This window comes from Solanum dulcamara, chromosome 3 (assembly GCF_947179165.1).
Source record: "Solanum dulcamara chromosome 3, daSolDulc1.2, whole genome shotgun sequence".
NCBI lineage: Eukaryota > Viridiplantae > Streptophyta > Magnoliopsida > Solanales > Solanaceae > Solanum > Solanum dulcamara.
The window spans coordinates 75,276,067-75,297,443 of NC_077239.1; the positions used below are offsets into that span (position 1 = coordinate 75,276,067).

Consider the following 21,377-nt stretch of genomic DNA (forward strand, 5'->3'; position numbering starts at 1 on the left):
CAGTGAATTTCAGGTAATTCATCAAAAATAACATTCTATATCACAAAATATTAATAAATTTGGGTACACTCACCACTCTTTTCAAATTTCATCATATGGGATCATACTGAATAGTTTGGTGTTGGTTCTGAAATTTTACCATAGTGCTATATAAATTGAAACGATGACAATAATATAATTATTATATATTTTTTTATTTTAATTTTTTTTGTCTATTTTTTAACTTGGTTCAAAATTGAAGAAAATAAAGAAAATTTTCAAATTTTATATTTTTAAGCTAAAGATATATTAAAGTATTAAAAATATTATTTAATTTTATAATTTTAAAAATGTCATGTAAAAAATTAAATATTTAAAAAGTTATTATAAAGAAAAAGAAATATTTTTAAAAAAATTAAAAAGACAAGTAAGATAAAGACATTAAAACGAATGAAGTATATCTTATATAAAGGAATCCCATAATATAATAATATTACAATAATTAAGTGGTTTAGAATGTTGATGGACCGTCATCTTTTGGCTTCTAGTTTTTGTTTTTTAATTTAGTGTTCAATTTTATATTAGAGTTTGATTAATTTGAATTTTCATATTAAAATTTGATTTTTGAGAGCAGTGTTTATTGATCTTTTTATTTTCAGAGTTCAAATTTAAAATCTGACAAATTCTAACAGCTCAATTAATTAATTGCTTAAATTTTTATCTTATTAGTGAAATTTCCTCCTCCACTTTTCCTGCCCATGATCCTGATTTAAAAAATATTCCTAATAATTAAAACTTCAGATTAAAAGTGAAAAAATGTCGACCAGCTCTTACTTATTGTTTTAGATATTTTCTTCCCTTCTCGACTGTTCAAACAAATACATCATTTCTTTATCCTTGTTTGAATAAATTCATTGTGTTGTCATGGTCGTAGCTCAAATGGTGGCAAGGCAAACGTGACATGTGTCCATTTCCAGACTTTTAGATGAATTAAAATAATATTTAAATTTATGAGGCAATGTAAATATATAAAAAAATATTCAATGACATAATTTGAATCATACTTTTTATTATTGTTTTTTTGTAAAATTATAAATATAACTTTGTAAGTAATGTGATTTATTTTTTAGAAAATATAAAACTTTAATAAATAAAAGGACAAATATAAAAAATATTTTAAATTTTAAATAATTTAATTATTTTAAATAATAAAAAATCACTCAAAAATTTACTTAAAAGGTGGAAGTATATATTTCAGCACTGCCAAATGTCCATATACCCAACAAACAAGACGCGTACGTAGCACCCATTCTTTCTTTATCCTTTTTTTATTTTCTTTTTTTACACATGGCATTTAGATCAATATGTGCATTTATGTATTACATAATTTACATTGGCTGCCCTTAAGGAGAGACTTTGAGTTAAATCTTGTGTACGGAGAATTTTTTTGTTAAGAGTGATACTTGGATTTTGTAATATGCGATTCAAATTTAATTAGGTTTTAGATTCTGAACATCATATGAGAATTTTTTTTTTAAAAAAGGAAGGTTCAAATAAATTAAGGAATTTTTATATAAATGAATTCTTTTAGATTAATAATTATCCTTTTTAGGATACTTTTTTTTATTACAGTCTATATCATATTTATTTTAATTAATAACTAAAATCACTCTATTACCCCCTCCCCCTCTCTCTTTTTGATAGATAAGGATATATATATATATATATATATATATATATATATATATATATATATATATATATATATATATATATATATATATATATGCGCCCAAAGAAGGCTAAGGGGATATTACATTAGAAAGGAGTACATCTGGGATATTACTATTCCCAAACTGAGCTAGATTATTACAAGTACTAGTAAACACTTCTTTAGTAGTAGACTATCCTTGCTGATCGTATAGTAGTGATGGTAGCGTCCAAGGAGGAGGGACTAAGTGGGTTACACAGCCTTTAAAACTACTTTTTCTTGCATAATTTTCTAGAGCGTGAGCTGTTACGTTTCCTTCCCTGAAGTTATGCCGTATTGGCGGATTCCCCAGTTTCTTCAGCTAGTACCTGTAAGAGCAAATGAGGGTATCATAGATAGGGTTAGAATTTTCAGTTAACATTCTTATCACCTCGGTGGAGTCTGTTTCTAGTTCCAGAGGCTTGAAAAGAAACTGATAGGCCAGTTCCACCCCTTTAATCAAAGATAAAATTTCCATGTAAGTTGGGTTTGTTCCAACTAGATTTTGGTGGAAACCAATTCTCCAATTGCCGAAGTCATCTCGAACTACTCCCCATATGCCTCTTAAGCGAAGAAGATTGGTAAAAGAACCATCAATATTAAGCTTAAAGGTTTCCGTAGGAGGAGGGTGCCACCTGATATTGATAAATTTGTTGGAAATATTTCCACCAGAAAAACAGTTTGAGGTGTAGGTGAATTCAACAGTACTATTAATTACATGGGAGCTAGAGACTTGGTTTGAGGTTTTGTTAAAAACATTATGGTTTTTAGTAAGCCGGAGATGTCACATAGAAAAAGGAAAAAGGATATCTCATCGCACAAGGTGGTTAGACATGAAAGGGGAAAGAATTTTGATGTCAAGGAGCCAGTTTGGGTTGTTGTTGCGATGGATATGAAGGTTGATACCAACATTAGCCCAAAAGGCTTGAGCTATGCTGCATTAAATGAAGATGTGAAATACATCTTCGCAGCTATTGGTGCAAAACGGACAAAGATCAGAAGTAATGAGATTAATTTTGTGGAGATACGAGCTGGTAGGGAGATGTTGATGGTAGCATAATCACATGAAGTATTTAATTTTAGGAAGAGTGTTAAGCTTCCAGATCCATTGAAAGCTTTTAGGAGAATTCTCAGGAGTAGGCACTAACAGGTTGTAAATAAAGGCGGGGTTGAAATTACCCATGGTGATAGGGATCCAGATTGGCGTGTCTTTTTTGAGATCAGGGATGAAAGAGACATCCTTAATTTTATTGATGACATCATTTGGGAAGACAAAGGAGCAGGATTCGAAGTTCCATTGGTTATTTCTCCTTAAGTCGGGGACATTTTTTTGGAGATCGGAGGAATGGATGGGACCCTCAATCAGATCTCTCAAATTGGAGGTAGGGTGGATCCAACTAAAGTTCCAGATGTTAATGAAGTTGCTAGTGGAAGGGATCCAATGAATACTCTTTGCGCAGAGGTTCCATCCTATCAGGATATTTTTTCCAGATAAAAGAGTTATTAAGGGAGCTAGGTCTATGACTAAAGTTTTGAATCAGGAATTTGGCCCAAAGAGTATTAGGGTTTGAAAACATTCTCCAAGAAAGGCTAGCCAACATAACCTTATTCTTATTACTAGTAGTAGGAATGTCAATACCACACTGATGCTTAGGCTTAATCACTTCTTTTCAATTAAGATAATGCATCTTTTTCCTAATGGAGGTGCTACCCCAAATAAAGTCTCTTTGAATTTTGTTTATTTGAGCAAGGGTATATCTAGGGAGCTTAAAGTATTACATCTGGTAGTTTGGGATAGTATTAAGAGTTAATTTTGCTAGGATAGCTCTACCAGCCCGAGAAAGGAAATTGATCTTCCAATTAGTCAACTTAGTCGTCATTCTATCGAGAATGTACTGAAAATTCCTTGGCTTAGGGGTGTTATTCAGAATAGGAAAACCTAAATATCTTCCAAAGTTATTAGTGATAGAAATATCAAAAGTGGAGGCAATGAGGCTTCTCGATGCTTGATTACAGACCTTACCCTAGCCATGAGGGTAAGGTCGTCCGAATAGAACAAGTGGGAACAGTAAGGGCCACGACTATCAATTCTAATTGGGTTACAAAGATCAATATTACTTGGTGGTTAATGTAATCGGACAACATTTCCATACAAAGAATGAAAATATAAGAAGACAAAGGGTCTTCTTGTCGGATTCCTCTAGTCGGATTAAAAAAGTTTGTCCTTAGATCCATTTACCAAGATAGCTATAGAGAAAGTAGTAATGCAGGCCATAATAAGCTTAGAAAGTTTTGGAGGGAATTTAAAGTAGACTAGGGCTCTATAGATGAAGGACTATTCTAGCTTGTCAAAAGCCTTTTCTAGGTCTAGCTCACCAGAATCTCTGTAATGAGCAAATTAGAAAATCATTTCTATTTTGATTCTATAAAAATTCAAGTTAAGCATAAAAATCCCTTTGGTCTCCTTAGACTTCCTAAAATTATTTATTATCTCTTGGATAATGATCGCATTGTCCGCCGGACGTCTATGCTTCAAGAAACTTGATTGACAAAGACCTAGAGTCGATGAACAATAATTTTGGTGATGACTTTGTAGATGGTATTGCAAAGCCCAATGGGTCGAAAGTTTCTAAGATGATCAGTACTCTAGATTTTGGGTATAAGACAAATATAGGTACGATTAATAATAGAGGTGATTTCAAGAGTGGTAAAAATATTATGGATAAAGGACTTAACAGAGGTACCAATTATGCTTCAATATTTCTGATAGAAGAAAGGATGAAAATCGTCAGGACCCGGAGATTTAAACGGCTGGAAGGAGTTAACTGCTAGGGTAATTTTCGAATCTAGTAAGGTGTCTTCAAGCTTGTCGAGGCTGATATGATTAAAGAAAGGGGTAATATTGGAGACATTCTTAATATGAGTGTGGATATGGGAGGTAGTATAAATTTGATGGTAATATTTCTTTGTAAAACTGAGAAGACCATCCTGATTAGTAATCCAATTACCATTATCATCTTTGAAATAAGAGATTTTATTTCTACGTTATTTATTAATAACGGAGAGTTGAAAAAAATTGTGTTCGCACCCCCATCATTAATTCAGTTAATACGAGATCTCAACTTCCAGTAATCCTTTTCAGTTTTGAGCAGATTATTGTATTCGATTGTAAGCTCCTGATTAAGCTTTTAGAGGAACACACTAGTAGGAAAGCTGGCAGATTTTAGATTCTTGTCAAATGGGAGATAAGACAACGTTTTTTTTTATGGATATCCCCAAAGGTCTGTTTACTCTAATCCTGGATGATATTTTGGAATTGTTCTTTAGCATGAAGTAAGTCGTTGTTAGCCCAATAATTTTCAACATGCCTTTTGAAATCTTGATGGGAGCACCAGTAGGTTTCAAGTTGGAAGACTTTGGGATTACGGCTACAAAGAACTGAATTAAGAGAGACCAATAAAGGGGAGTGATCAGAGTGAGTTCTAGGAAGATGGGTAACTGTTGCATTGGGATACTTATGAATCCAGTCATTTGAGGCCAAACAACGATCAAGTGTCTCAAGAATAAGACTGTTACACCCCAGAAAATTTTTGTCTTACTATGGCTATAGATGGCTTAACCGTGAGCTAAGGTGGAGCTCACTTAATGGAATTTTTATAAAAAGGACATATGATAATTTATATAGATAATATATGTGAAGTTAAACACAATTCAAGGAGGACACTTGAGCCAAATCCATGTGTAAGCCCTCCAAAAAGACGTTTTTAAGTTACGTTTTTGGGCAATCTGACTTGGGGAGACCATAACACCATCATGATTCGGGAATTTAGGAAACCTTATAAAATAAAAGTTCTAGATAATTGGATTATATTTCCAACCATAGATAGTGGGAATTTATTCGATATCGAGATCAAGAGATATGACTGTTTTACTGAACAAAGGTGCTGGCTGCAAATTTTTAATTCCAAATTTTAAAATGGCTCGACCTGTTTGCAAATTTCTATTAGTATAGAAATATTAGTCAAGATTAGGAATTAATTAACCATGGTTGGATTATTAAGTGGGAATTTGAGATTAATTAAGATGAATTAAGTTAATAGTGGGATAAAAAGTGATCCTCACTGCCACATGGCCAATTCTAATTGGCCCATGCTTTAGTAGGGGACAAGTAGGCCTCTTGGACAGCATACTTGGTCTTTTTATTGCAGTCAATTCCTTTTTAAACTCTAGAAAGCTCTCCAAGAAGAGAGAAGCTCTCATATTCATCAAATGGAGCTAGAGAGAAGTGATGACAAAGAGAGACTGAGAGAGATTAAGGGGTCAAGGGTGGTGTTTTTCTTCAAGACCATGGCAGCAGCTACAGTGACGCGAAGCAGCCATGGAACAACCAAAAATCTTCATCCTTTCAAATCATCAAACTTCAGCAAACTAAGGAGCTAAGTATAAAGGTTGAGATCCTATGGGGCAGCATATACATGTTGTGTGCGGATAAATGCTAAAGGTATGTAAAGCCTACCCCTTCTTTCTTTTGGCATGATCCATATGAAATCAACGGACGACGAATGTATAAATTTCAAAGAAGCTCCTATTCTTAGAGACACTAGGATGGCTAATGTTCTTAATTCCTAGAAATTATATCATTATATTTTGATACATGTGTATGATTCCAGCCGTCTTATTTTGGTATAATTCATATTTTGATATAATTCATGCTTGGCATAATTCATAATGACAATCGAAGGTTACTTGAAATAACTATTGTCTTGATTTTTAAATGATGGTTCATTTTAATTATTCTTTTGAGTCCCAAATAATGATTTAAATGCATATGGTTTCTCACTACTCTGCTCGTGCATGTCTTAATGTTTCTTTCACCGAGTTCCGGACCGAGTATGTATTCATACACAATTTCACTGCATTATTCACGGAGCCCCTTACTAGAGGGTCGGGTACAGTATCTATATATATATATATATATATGATAATATGATATGATGATGTGATGATAGCGTCGAGCCCCATGATGGACCGAATATGATACATGTATATGACAGATTCACCGAGTCCATAATGGGCCGGATATGATATATGATATAATCATGCATGATTTTATTTCATAAGGCACAGGTACTGTCACGACCCAACCCCGTAGGCCGTGACGGGTGCTCAAACTGGACACTCGCGTATACCCCTACTAAATATAAGTAAACATGTCTTCTATTTGAGTCATAGCGTACCAACAGGCAAGACAATATATAAGCTGACAAGGCTATCATAACATATAGGCACAACCTTACACACATACATATACAACCCACATACATGTCTACAGACCTCTAAGAGTAAGAACAGTAACATACGGCGGGACAGGGCCCCCGCCGTACCCATGAACAAATAAATATATACATCGAGGGTTAATATCAAAACTAGGCTCCGGCACATTGGAGCGCTTCTAGACTGCTGAGTGGAACTCCTATGCTGACGGATTCCCCGAATGTGTATCTGTACCTGCGGGCATGAACGCAGCCCCTCGAAGAAAGGGGGGTCAGTACAACATATGTACTGAGTATATAAAGCATAACTGGAAGCATATCTGAGATAAAGGGAGCTAGGGGGATAAATACGTCATGTAAGAAAACATTGTACCTGTACCTTGTGAAACATAAGAACATGCATGCTCATACTATATAATATAGCCGGCCCTTTCAGGGGCTCGGTGAATCATAACTGTAGGACCATCATAGGGTCCGGCGCCATCATTACCTTATCACATCACATCATCATCATATATATATACATACGTACCCGGCCCTCTAGTGAGAGACTCGGTGAGTCATTCATGTCATTGCATTATCATTTTCTCATATACCGTACTCGGCCCTTTAGTGAGGGACTCGGTGGATAATGCAGTGAACTGCGCACGATTACATACTCAGCCCGGGACTCGGTGATAGAAGGGTTACAATATACACGAGTAGAGTAGTGAGTAACCATATGCAATTTAAAACATTGTCCAAGACTCAATGAAGTAGTAACGATGAATTGTCATTTGAAAATCAAGACGATAGTCATATCACTCATTCCTCAAATATTACTATTGATCATATCAAAAGAGCCTTAGAAACCATAGACATGAATTAAGACGATACAAAATAACTTATAAAAGTCAAGGACATTAACTACCGGAGAATCTCTTAGAAGAGAAATCATGAATCACCCTCAAGGCTCATATTAATCCTTACTTAATACTAAGCCATGCCGAAAGAAAAAAGGGACGGCTTTACATACTCTCTTATTTTCCCTTATGGAGTCATCATATACATATGTGCCGTGGAACGTACGGCCCGATCCTTAGATAATAACATGTATCATACTTGGCCCATCACGGGACTCGGTACCATAAATATTTCATCATAACATCATAACTTATGTTAAAGACATATCAAGAGAGAAGAAGGGTAGGTTTACTTACTTATGCCCAAAAATATGCCAAGAGAAGAGAGGGTTTCACATACTTACTACTCTCCGTCGTATAGAAGCCTTGAGAGGCAATAACTCAACTAGTATAGGAATTCTACCATCGAGAAGTGAATAAGACTTATGAGTCATACTTGGAGTTCTATGAATGGAATTATCCCCGCATTTCGTATATCAAACACTTAAGGCTAAGACATGCCAAAAGAAAAAAAGATAGTTTTACATACTTTTTTTGGGATTAATAGAAATCTGGCTTGCCTTGATACCTCCTTAACCTATTGACATGAAAGTAATACTAAGATTAATAGCCTTTCACTTTACAATAGCCCACTCCACAAGCAAATACTAATAGGAGTCATTTCCTTATCCATTACCCCCGACTAGTTTGTTACTAGTTCTGATGCTACAAAAAATCGGGCAGCATTTCCCCTACAACTTTAACATCTCCGAGATTCTAACTCGGCCACAATATCAAAAACCATACCAACAACAACAACTAGCAGCATATTTATAATTAAATCACTTCAACCTTACACAATACAAGCTCCAAACAACTAGTTTCAAACTACGATACCAAAAATAGAGTTTCTAGTTTCCATTTTGCAAAACCTTTAACCGTACGAAGCGGGGGTCGTATGGCTGCAACCAGCAGCTCCCCCACCTCCTTTATAACACTTTTAGGCCCTGCAATACCCCACCACACGACCAGCAGCAGCCCCCATCCGCACAATGCCTCATTTCGACTACAATTTAACTATAACGACTTCAATTTAGGTTGTTTCTTTTGCTGAGCATATCCATAATTTTTTTATACTTTCAGTAGTATAAAAGGTACATAATACATTTCAAAATAACCCCATAAAGTCCAAATTTAAAGGAGAACCCTTACCTTATCCGAAATTGGCCAAAACTAGCCAAAATTGCGCCTCAGAAACCTTCTTAGCGCAGCTGAAACTTCGGGGCTGTTTGGTAACGTTTTGGGCTGCTCCAAATCATAAATTTTCATTAATAACACCTTCATAACATCGTGTCTCACCCTAGATAATTAATTCACGAAACAAAATCGGAGACTCACCTTTGTTTCTCCCAAATTCGAGCTCCCTCTCTCTCTAGCTTCAAGTTTCTCCCCTTTCTTTTCTCTAGATTTTTCTTGAGCTTCTTGTTGATAAAGAGGACTTATGGATAAAGATGACTTAAAAGTCATCATATATCATCTTTACAAGACTTGGGCCTTTTCTTTTGTTGGGCCTCAATATACTATTATTATTATGAGAGCCCAAACTACTTATTATTTAAGCCCAAAAGCTACAAGTTTTCTCTCTTTTTGCAATTCACAAACTACTCTCCAAAATTCTAATTTTACCCTCGGCCTTCCTCCGTATTCCCACATCAATTTTTTCCATGAACATCACCCCGGTACAAACTAGAATAAACAAAATAAATCACAACGTCATTCCTTGCAAATCAATTTTTTTTCTTTCTTTACGAATGCCCAAAAGTGCGGGATATAACATCCCTCCCTTCCTTAGAATCATTTGATAGTGCCATAGCTTATCCGACTCTCATGATAATGTTTAAGGAACTTAGGAGACATTCCAAGTTTAAAGTGAGGGGCGTAACAGGTACAATATTTCTTGATTATTATACTTGTCTCCTGAATCTCTACTTCAGGCGTGACCTCCTTTATGGTATTTTACGCTTTATATACTCAGTACATATATCGTACTGACTTCCTCTCTTCGGGGGGCTGTATTTCATGTCCGCAGGTACAGATATTAATTTAGGGGATCCGCCAGCATAGAATTTCCACTCAGCTATTTTGGAAGTGCTCCATTGTTCCGTAGCCTAGAATTTTGGTATAGATATTTTGATGTATATATTTATTTATCCATGGGTACGACGGGGCCCTGTCCCGTCATATGTTACTGTTGATATTCTTAGAGGTCTGTAGACATATATGTGGGTGGTATATAGATGTTATCCAACTGTACTATTATGATTTATATTTTGGAAACGTTCCTATTCATAGTGGCAGCCTTGTCGGCTTGCGTATATACATGTATATTTTAGAATGTGATGTGTAGTGGCAGCCTTTTCGGCTTACGTACTATGTTATCTTTTAACGATTGTGACTCTCCAGGAGACAGGTGGTTTTATATATGTATGACAGTTTTGAGGCGATGTTCTACTCGTATAAGTCCCCTATCAAGTTTAGTTGCTGATTGATTATAGATGACATGTGTATATGCGAGTGTCCAGTTCAGGCACTAGTCACGGCCCACGGGGTTGGGTCGTGACAGAGACCCTCCCTTCATCTATGATTTGACCACGTGTAGCGATCACCCTTAAAGCCTAGGTCTACAAAGTTTCAATAATTTATACAGTTAATAAAGTTGGCAGCTTGACTGAAATTGAAGGGACGACCTCTGTTACACCCTAGAAAATTTTATGTTACTAAGGTTACAGATGGCTTAATGTGAGCTCGAGGAGGATCAAATATTATGAATATAAAGAATGAAATTATACTGTAGTAACATGAGGATAGTATGATTATAATATTTGGAGTTCGAACAATATGATTGGAATGATATGTTAAATGGTATATAGCCCTCGTAATCGTAAGCTGAGGTGAGGCCCACATGATGGAATCTTTATAAAAAAAAAGCATATGATAAGTTATATGAATAATATATGTGAAGTCAAACATAATTCAAGAAGGACCCTTGAGCCAAATCCAAGTGTAATCCCTCTAAAAAGGATATTTTAAGTTATGTTTTCAAACGATCTGACTTGGGGAGACCATAACCCCATCATTATTTTGGAATTTGGGAAATATCCTAAAATGAAAGTTGTAGATAATTCGATTATATTTCCAACCATAGGTCGTAGGAATTTATTAGATAGCGGTATCAATAGATATGACTGTTTTACTGAATAAAGATATTGGCCGCTAGTAGACACGTGGTGGAGACGTGGCAGGACCACTCCACCGTCCTTTATCACTATAAGTAGGCTCAAAATAGATCATAAATAGTATGATAATTGTAATATTCCATATTTTCATACGTTGAGTCATACGCAAGAGAATTGGCTCAAGTTAAAGACGGGATCATTTTCGAACACGGAGTGGAAATCTTTAATTTCCAATTCTAATTAGAACATAAATTATTCATCAACTTTAATTAGTATAACTAACTTATATAATTGGAGATTAGATGACCTAAGAAGGAATACCAACGTGCCAAGGTAAAAGGATGACTCAAAGTCATCTAAAATAAGGCTAATGGAAGACATACAAATGTGCAATTAAATGTTAATTCATCCACTACATTTTCAATATATTGTGGATAAATAAAATACACTTCATAACCAAGTGTATTATTTTTTCCAAGGGATGAAAGTTGGAGGAGAAAAATTTGAAGCATGCAATTGAATATTTAAGTATCTACTACTTTATAAAAGTATACATTATTTTAGAGAGACATAACATGGTGAAGGGACCATTTCACATTAAATATTGATCATTCATCTTGATATGATTATAATGGAAAAAGGGTGGTGTATGAATCAGTCACCACACATACAATTGTCTTGTAAACAATTGAAAAGAAAGAAGAAAAGAGAAACTAGAAGGTGAGGCTTGGCCAAACATGGCCGAAAGTTGTAGAAAAAAAATGGAATTTTAAGTGTAAAGTTAATGGAGTGACTCATACCATAAGTGGAGCATGTGACCAACTTGTAAGAATCAAATTTGAACCAAATAATGACTAATACATCAGCCATCACAATTCATTTCAACTACACAACACAAAGAAAGAAAACCAAAATCTAGAGAGAGAAAGCTCTCGGCCGCATTGGCTGATTTTGAGCTCTTTGAGTCTTGATCCAAAAATTATTTTTCAAGGTGTTTCAACCCTTTAGAAGGCCCCTAGAAACGTGAATATAGTTATTGGAGCAACAAGAACAAGTATTGGTTCATTTCACAAACTCTAGCCAAGTTGAAAAGTCAAGTCGTCAAGGTAAGATCAAACTTTTTTCATGTATTAAGGGTGATATAGATGTGTAGACATAAGTTGTATGCATGAAATAACGTGTGTTGATGTTGGAACGTGATAGTAACCATGAGTTTATATGTGTTGATGTTGAAGTATGGTTGCAACTTGATAAACATGAATTGCATGCATAAAATCATGAACGTTGGTGTTGGAATGTTGTTGTGGCCGTGGGGACTGTTTTGATGGCATTAATGGATGATTTTCTTTAATAATTATGATTGTTACTATCATAGATCTCATGGTAAAAATAATGAAAAGAATTGGAAGGTTAAAGGTAAAGTTGTGTTGGTATGAAAATAATTGAATCTATGATTCTATGTGAGTGATGTTGAAGCATGTTGAAACCGTGTATGGACTATTTTGTGAGGAAGTTAGTGAATTATTTTTACGTGATATTTTAATTGTTATTATCATGAATTTTATGATGGAAATGAAGGTGTTTAATGATTGGAGTTGAAACTAAAATCGTTTGTGAGTTGTTGTAAGGATTATAGAAATGACGATGTAGCTTAGTTGCGTATGAATTGATGTTGTACTTGTCGTGTGGATAGATGGTCATAACCTACTGAAATTATATGAAAAAAGACATGAAATAATGTGTAAGAATAATATGTGGTTTGCTTAGTATGTTTGTAAACGTTTGCAAGAATTTCGAGCATTGTTTAGGAACTATTTTAGACATGTGGTTGGACTATTTTGGATGTGTTGTGGTAGTGGACTATTTTGGACTTGTTGTTTTCATTAAGTTGGAAAAAGATAATTATAGTTAAGAGTATACATCATGTTTTCATAGTGGTTGGGCTGTTATAGAATCGTTTTGACGAAATAATATGACTATGGATTAACAAGAATAAATTGGATGTGTCATAATCGCATGTACACTATTATCTAGCGTTGTAAGGTACGGGCTGTTTTGACACATTGTTGTTATTGAACTTGGAATATTAATGATAATTAAGATTATGCATTGTGTTGTATGTTGGATGGGTTGTTATAAGTTGTTACATACAAACGTTAAGGCTACGAACTATAGAAGTAACTTGAGAATGTAGTAGTCGTATGTGAATCATTATTGTATGTTGTGAATGTGGGTTGTTTGGAATATTGTGTGGACTTTACGAATTGGTATTGAACATATAATGTTTGATGTTGGGTTGGTTGTATGTAGTTGGTTTGGATACAAGAGAAAATGTCATCTAAACATCTAGAAAGGAATTACTAATGTTAGAATATGTTTCGAATCTCCCTGTAGCTTAACCGTAGTTGTTGGCGTCTTAATATAGGTTGAAGTATTATTGGGAAACGTATACATATTGTGAGACTAATAAGCGCTAAAGGTATGTAAGGCTAACCTTTCTTTCTTTTGGCATGATCTTATGAAACAAACGGATGACGAATGTATAAAATTTCAACGAAGCTCTTATTCTTAGATATACTAGGAAGGCTAATGTTCTTAATTTCTATAATTTATATCGTTATGTCTTGACTCATATGTATGATTCCAGTCATCCTAGTTGGTAAAATTCATATTTTAGTATAATTCATGCTACAGTATATTTCATATTTTGCATGATTTATAATGGCAATCGAAGGTTACTTGAAATGACTATAGTCTTGATTTTCAAAGGATGGTTCATTTTAATTATTCTATTGAGTCTCAAATGATAATTTAAATGCATATGGTTACTCACTACTCTACTAGTGCATACCTTAATGTATCTTTTACCGAGTCCCAGACCGGATATGTATTCGTGCATAATCTAAATAAATTATTCAGCTAGTCCCTCACTAGAGGGCCGGGTATGTTATATATATATATATATATATATATATATATATATATAATAATGATATGATATGATGGTATGAATACGTGATGATATGATAATATAACGATATGATGAAATGATGATATGATATGGCGTTCAGGAGGGCATATGATGACCTTATTCACCGAGTCCCTCATTAAGGATCGGGTATAATATATACATGCATATGATATATATTATTGACAAATATGATTATGTTACAAAGGCAAGTGTTTTGGCATTTTAGATATTGTACACATTTATTGTACTCCATATTTCAATTATGATCCTTTTACTATATTGCACGCTTTACATGTTTGGTACATATTCCGTACTGATCCCCTTTCTTTGGGGGGCTGCATTTCATGCCCGCAGGTGCAAATACTCATTTTGGTGAGCCGCCAGCTTAAGACTTCCCTCTTGCTATCTTAGAGAGTTTCATTGTTCCGAAGCCCAGATTTGGTATAGATCTTTTCTGATCTAAATATATGAATATGTTGACTAAGGATATGACGGGGCCCTGTCCCGTCATATTGAACTATTCAAACTCTTAGAGGTTTGTGGACATATGTGTGGGCTATATTCAAATATGATCAATTGGGTGTGTAATATCAGTATGCGAATGCTAACTTTTTTTGCAGCAGCCTCGCCGGCTTGCGGATATTATCATGATTATGGTAGCAGCCTTGTCGGCTTGTATTTATATGAATATTTATGTGACAATCCCGAGACCATGGTTTGGTCGTTATAAGATCAATATTGAGTTTGATGTGAAATGAATATAGTTAAAGAATATGTATACGGATATCCATGTCGGGCACTAGTCACGGCCTACGGGGTTGGGTTGTGACAACCTCCCTATTTTTTTGATTAGCAGGTGATCTCTTTAAAATCACCCCCAACAAGCCAATGCCTTTTATAAGAATCGCTAATGGTATTCAAGTTGTTCCAAAGTAGATGTCTAGTGTTAGTATTAGTACTAGCATAAATAATACTTAAAATCCAAGGCTTAGATTCGGTGATTGCCTGAACCATTGTATGGAACTCCTGAGAAGATTACCTGATTTGATGCACCATAATAAGGTTATCATGCCAGAGGATGACACACCTGATCTACTAATAGCTGGGACTTCAAGCATCCTCGTGAAGTGTAGTTCGTCTCTCATAATGGAATGATCTTTAAGCTTAGTTTCGAGAAGAGCTAGAATAGAGGGAGAGTGGACCTCGATGATTTCTCTAAGGTTTCTTTTAAGCGCATCATTATGAGCACCCCTGATGTTACAAATGATAATAGAGTTAGCATTCATTAGGAGGTTGGGGCTGTTGTTGTTTGTTACCTCTTCCAAGGGAGTCAATAGAGTTGGACTCAATACTACCGCTACTTTGGTTGCTGCCGAGTTGTAGGGAGGACAGAAGGTGATTGAGCTCTTCTTTAAATTTGGATAACACTTAAAGATGTACTTCATGTTTTCCATCTCCGGAAAAAGCATAAGGGCTACTCCTCTTAGATTTGATGTTTCGGTGAACAAGGGAGTTAGTGTCACCTCCTCTTTTTGCTCTGCATGCATGTCCCCCATTGACATCAGATTTGGTGGGGGTAGAGTTACTGGTTGAGAAACCCACGAAAAAAAAGGATTCTCGTGGAATGTCTCTCTTGGATAAAAGAATGGGAGGTCCTCTCTCACTGGAGTGAGGAGGGGATTGTAGTGAGTAGGGAGGTTCCACATTTGTTATATGATGGTAAAGAGAGCTGGTGCTATTGATGGGGCTAGATGTTTCATTATGTTGGTCATCTAGACATGGTTCAAATAGTTGTCTATCGCTAATTGCATTTCCTCCGAGATCATCTAGGCTAGGAAGTTCTGATTTTGGAGAATGATTGTGACTTTTCAAGCCTCGAGATCAATCGCGAAGAAGAGATCATGGACCCAAGACCCTGCTCGATCTAAGACTGGAGTGGTTGGGACATTGGGAGAGCCGTGGTGGCATAGACTATGAAAGGGTTTGGATTTGGTTGATTGTTCATTAGGATGGTTGCTCGAGGAAGCTGAGTTAGAGTACGTTTGGGGGATTTACCTGGTATCAGCAGACATTGCATTTGGACTGAAAGGGAGAGGAGTAGTTATAGGAAAAGGATGTGTAGAGGCAACTGAGTTATTGGGTCTAGAGCTGATGATTGAGGATCGTTTAATTGTGATTTTTCTTTCCCCCAATTGGTGTCTTTTGTGGAGAGGGATTAGGAACTTTCCATTGAATGTGGAGCAATCTTCAAGTTATCTTGGACGTCCATTTGGCATGAAAAAGGTGCCAAGTGTATAGAGTGGGTAACTAATTTGTCAAGTTGAGATATTACCCAAGTGTCCGCTTGGTTAATAACATTTTTACAGTTGTTACCACCTTGGATTTGGATGGTAATTCCATGGGCTGAAGGGGTGTTTGACATGTTTGGGACACGTGGCTCATCTCTAGCAGAGGTTTCTATAGGGATTATCGAATAATTGGAATGCAGAGGACTATTGTATCCAGCATTGTTCCTCAAGAGTTGTTGATTTTGATTTTCATTAGAGAGATCACAGTTAACGGAAGCAAGAATCTCAAACTTATAAATATGATTTTGAATTTAGTTAATCTCTCTCTCCCCTTTCTGCCCCTTTCTATGTGCTTTTTTTTCCTATCTATTTTTCTCTCTTTCTTTTTCTCTTTGTCTTTCTCTTTCTCCCTTTTTTTAAAAATAATAATTAATTATTCTAATTTAAAACTAATTTTAAATAGTATCGAAATATTTAAAATTTACATATAATACTTATAATATATTTATATTAAAAATATTTTAATTATATATTCACCACATTTATTAAAAGATGCATATAATATGTATCATAAATTGATTTCAAAATATATTATAATTATTGTTTAGTATTTCTCTTATTAATGATGCTAAATTATATTTTTGTATTATGAATATTTTAGTTATATTCACCGTGTGCATTGAAACATGCCTATAATATATTGAATTCAAAATCTATTATAATTATTTTTTATTTTTTCTCTTATTACTGGAATTTATTATTGTATTAACAATATTTTAGTTATATATTCACCATGTACATTGAAACATGCCTATAATATATTGAATTCAAAATCTATTATAATTATTTTTTATTTTTTCTCTTATTACTGGAATTTATTATTGTATTAACAATATTTTAGTTATATATTCACCATGTGCATTAAAACATGTCCATAATATATTGAATTCAAAATCTATTATAATTATCTTATTAACGGAATATATTATTGTATTAAAAATATTTTATTTATTTATTCACCACATGCATTGAAACATGTCCATAATATGTATAATACATTGAATTAAAAATGTATTACAATTCGAATTCAATATTATATATTGTTATGAATTCGAATATTGTTATTTCAACAAATATAATACATTTCTAACAACGTAAATTAATTTGAATAGTATTTAAATGTTTGAAATTCACACATAATACTTATAATAATTTTGTATTAAAAATGTTTTAGTTATATATTCACCACATGCATTGAAATATGCCTATAATATAATATATTGAATTCAAAATTTATTATAATTATTTTTTATTTTTTGTCTTATTAACGCAATATATTATTGTATTAAAAATATTTTAATTATATATTTACTACGTGTATTGAAACATGCCTATAATATGTATAATATATTAAATTTAAAATATATTACAATTATTGTTTATATTTTTTTTATTTTGTTAGAAATGCATTATATATGTATTTAATAAAAAAATCATCTAATTTAAGAAATAGTATAATCATTATTTTCATAATATTCAATTCAAAATTAAGTTTAAATAATTAATTATTATTTTTAAAAGAGAGAGAAAGATAAAGAGACAGAGAGAAAAAAGGGGAAAAATGAGAAGAAGGAAGGAGAGAGGGGGAGGAGGGTAGGAGGAGGAAAGAGAAAAAGGAAAAACGGACAAAAGGGGGAACAAAGAGAAAATTTATTATTATTATTTTTTTACTATTTTGAATTAAAAAAAAATTGTCATTTTTTGTAAAGTTAAAACATGTGCTAAAATTTATAATTAATAGTATATACTCTATCATTTAAGTAAATGAGTCATAAATTAATTTATTGGATAGCCTACTTCTTATCTCTATAAATAAAATTTTGTTATAAAAATAAACTAAATTAGCAAAATGAAGGGGAGAGAATAAAAGAGGAAAAGAAGAACAGAAGAGAGAAAGTAATATTTTGTGCGTGCATTTTTCATTCAATGCCAAAGTGTGGCATTTATAGAGAAGAAAAGGAGGCAAGCTAGTAGTAGTAGGCAATTTGCCTATTTTTAGTGGGTCCCACATAAGTAAAATAATTGAGTACAAGTGGACAACCATCCACTTGATTTCTAACACTCCCCCTTGGATGTCCACGTGTACATAAAAATTTTACAATAAAATAATATACATAGTAATTATGAACTCCCATAGATGTTGTGTCTCGTTAAAAACCTTACTAGGAAAAACTCAGTGGAAAAAAGCCTAGTGAAAAAAAAAAGAGTACACACATCTTGTAATACGCCTTGAGTGTTGCCTCATTAAAAACTTTGCTAGAAAAATCCAGTGGGACAAAATCTAGACTAAGGAAAAAAGAGTGGAGCGCGTATTATACTCCCCTAATGAAGACATCATTTAATATCTTGAAAATGACGCATTCTAATTTTGTATCTCAATTTCTCAAAGGTTGAAGTTGACAATGCCTTGATAAACATATCTGCTAAATTATCACTTGAACGAATTTGTTGAACATCTATTTCACCTTTCTTTTGAAGATCATGGGTAAAGAAGAATTTTAGTGAAATATGTTTTGTTCTGTCTCCTTTGATGTATCCTCCATTTAATTGAGCTATACATGTAGCATTGTCTTCATACAATATTGTTGGAACGTTTCTTTTCAAAGAAATACCACATGTTTCTTGATTGTGTTGACTTATTGATCTTAACCAAACATATTCTCGACTTGCTTCATGAATGACTATTATCTCTGCATGATTTGAAGAAGTGGCAACCATAATTTGTTTTGTTGAACGCCATGATATAGTTGTATCGCCACATATAAATAAATAGTTTGTCTGCGGTCGACCTTTATGGGGATCAGACAAATATCTCACATCTGCGTAACAATCAATTGTGATGGAGATTCATTCGAGTAAAATAATCCCATATCAATGGTCCCTCGGAGGTATTTGAATATATGCTTAATTCCATTTCAGTGTCTTCGCATTGGAGAAGAACTAAATCTTGCTAACAAGTTTACTGCGAAGGCTATATCTGATCTAAAATTGTTGGCAAGATACATTAATGCACCAATTGCACTAAGATATGGTATTTCAGCACCAACAAGCTCTTTATCATTTTCAGGAGGTCGAAATGGATATTTGTTAATATCAAGAGATCTCACAACCATTGGGGTACTTAGTGGGTGTGCTTTATCCATGTAAAATCTCCTTAAAATATTTTCTGTATATGTTGATTGATGGACAAATATTCCATTTGCAAAATGTTCAATTTGTATACCGAGACAAAATTTTAACTTTTCGATGTCTTTCATTTCGAACTCCTTTTTAAGACATTTTACTGCCTTTGAAAGTTCTTCAGGAGTTTTGATAATATTCAAATCATCAGCATATAATGTTATTATAATAAATTCAGATCTAGACCTTTTCATAAAGACACAAGGGCAAATTAGATCATTTTTATATAGCAAGTATTCGCTAAGACGATTGTACCACATTCGCCTTGATTGTTTCAACCCATATAAAGATTTTTGAAGTTTTATTGAACAACTTTCCCGAGAATCTTTATATATTTCAAGCATTTTAAATCCTTCAGGATTTTCATAAAGATATCGTTATCCAAAGAATCATATAAATAGGTTGTAACGACATCCATCATATGCATGCTAAGTTTTTTATGAACTGCCAGATTTATAAGATACCTGAAAGTGATTGCATCCACCACAGGAGAATGTGTTTCCATATAATCAATGCCGGGTCTTTGCGAAAATTCTTGTGCCACAAGTCGTGCTTTATATCCTACGACTTCATTTTTCTCATTTTTTTTTCGCACAAAGACCCATTTGTACCCCACTAATTTTATACCTTTCGGTGTTCGGACTATCGGTCTGAAAACTTCGCATTTTTCAAGCGAAGCTAATTCAACTTGAATTGCATTTTTCCATTTTGGCCAATCATTTCTTTGTCTATATTCATCGATAGATATTGGTTCAAGATCCTCATTTTGTTGCATTATTTTCATAGCAACATTATAAGCATTATATTATTTCGGTTCCATATTTTACCTGATGAGATATAATTTATTGAATTTTTTTTATCATTTTTGGGTGCCTTAACCTCTTTCAAGGTTTTATCAATTGTTATGTCTCTCCGCTCTTCTTGAGAAGGTTCTGTCATATCATGACCATCTTGATTATTTGCTCCTTTTCTTTTTCGAGGATTTTTATCTTTGGAACCGATTGGTCTACCACATTTAAAATGTGGTTTAGACTCATTTGCATTATTTAATTGTCCTATTGGGACATCAACTCGAATTAGAGCATTAGCAGCTGGGATATGAGATTTAGTAACTCTTGATAGGTCAGTGAATGCATCTGGCAGTTGATTTGCAATATTTTGCAAATGAATTATCTTTTGAACTTTCAGTTCACATTTATTTGTACGATGATCTAAATGAGATAGTGATAATGCATTCCAATCTATTTCCTTTTTCAGCTGCTTATTTTCCCCCCTAATGCTGGGTATGCTGATTCATCAAAATGACAATCAACAAATCTTGTAGTAAATAAATCTCCAGTCATAGGTTCCAAATATTTTATGATAGAAGGAGATTCATACCTAACATATATCCCAATCTTCTTTGGGGTCCCATCTTTGTGCGTTGTGGTAGAGCAATTGGAACATATACTGCACACTCAAATATTCTAAAATGGAAATTGTTCGGCTCCTGACCAAAAACCAATTGTAATGGGGAGACTTTATGATAACTTATAGCTCTGATCCGCACAAGACTTACTGCATGCAAAATAGCATGACCCCATAATGAAATGGGAAGTTTTTTTCTCATAAGCATTGGTCTAGCAATTAATTGAAGATGTTTAATTAATGATTCTGCTAGACCATTTTGAGTATGAACATGAGCAATTGGATGCTCAACTGTTATTCCAGTGGATAAACAATAATCATTAAATGACTGAGATGTGAACTCATCAGCATT

At 33.9% G+C, this 21,377-nt stretch overlaps 1 long non-coding RNA gene across 1 annotated transcript; it reads right to left on the reverse strand.

Annotated features, from left to right (window-relative positions):
- Window positions 1–1,808: 1,808 nt before the first annotated feature.
- LOC129881791 (uncharacterized) lies at window positions 1,809–9,359 on the reverse strand. The gene is made up of 3 exons (XR_008765696.1): window positions 9,282–9,359; window positions 9,096–9,188; window positions 1,809–2,058 (listed from the first exon to the last, which is right to left on the reverse strand). It is a non-coding gene; the product is annotated as an uncharacterized LOC129881791 (long non-coding RNA).
- Window positions 9,360–21,377: the final 12,018 nt, after the last annotated feature.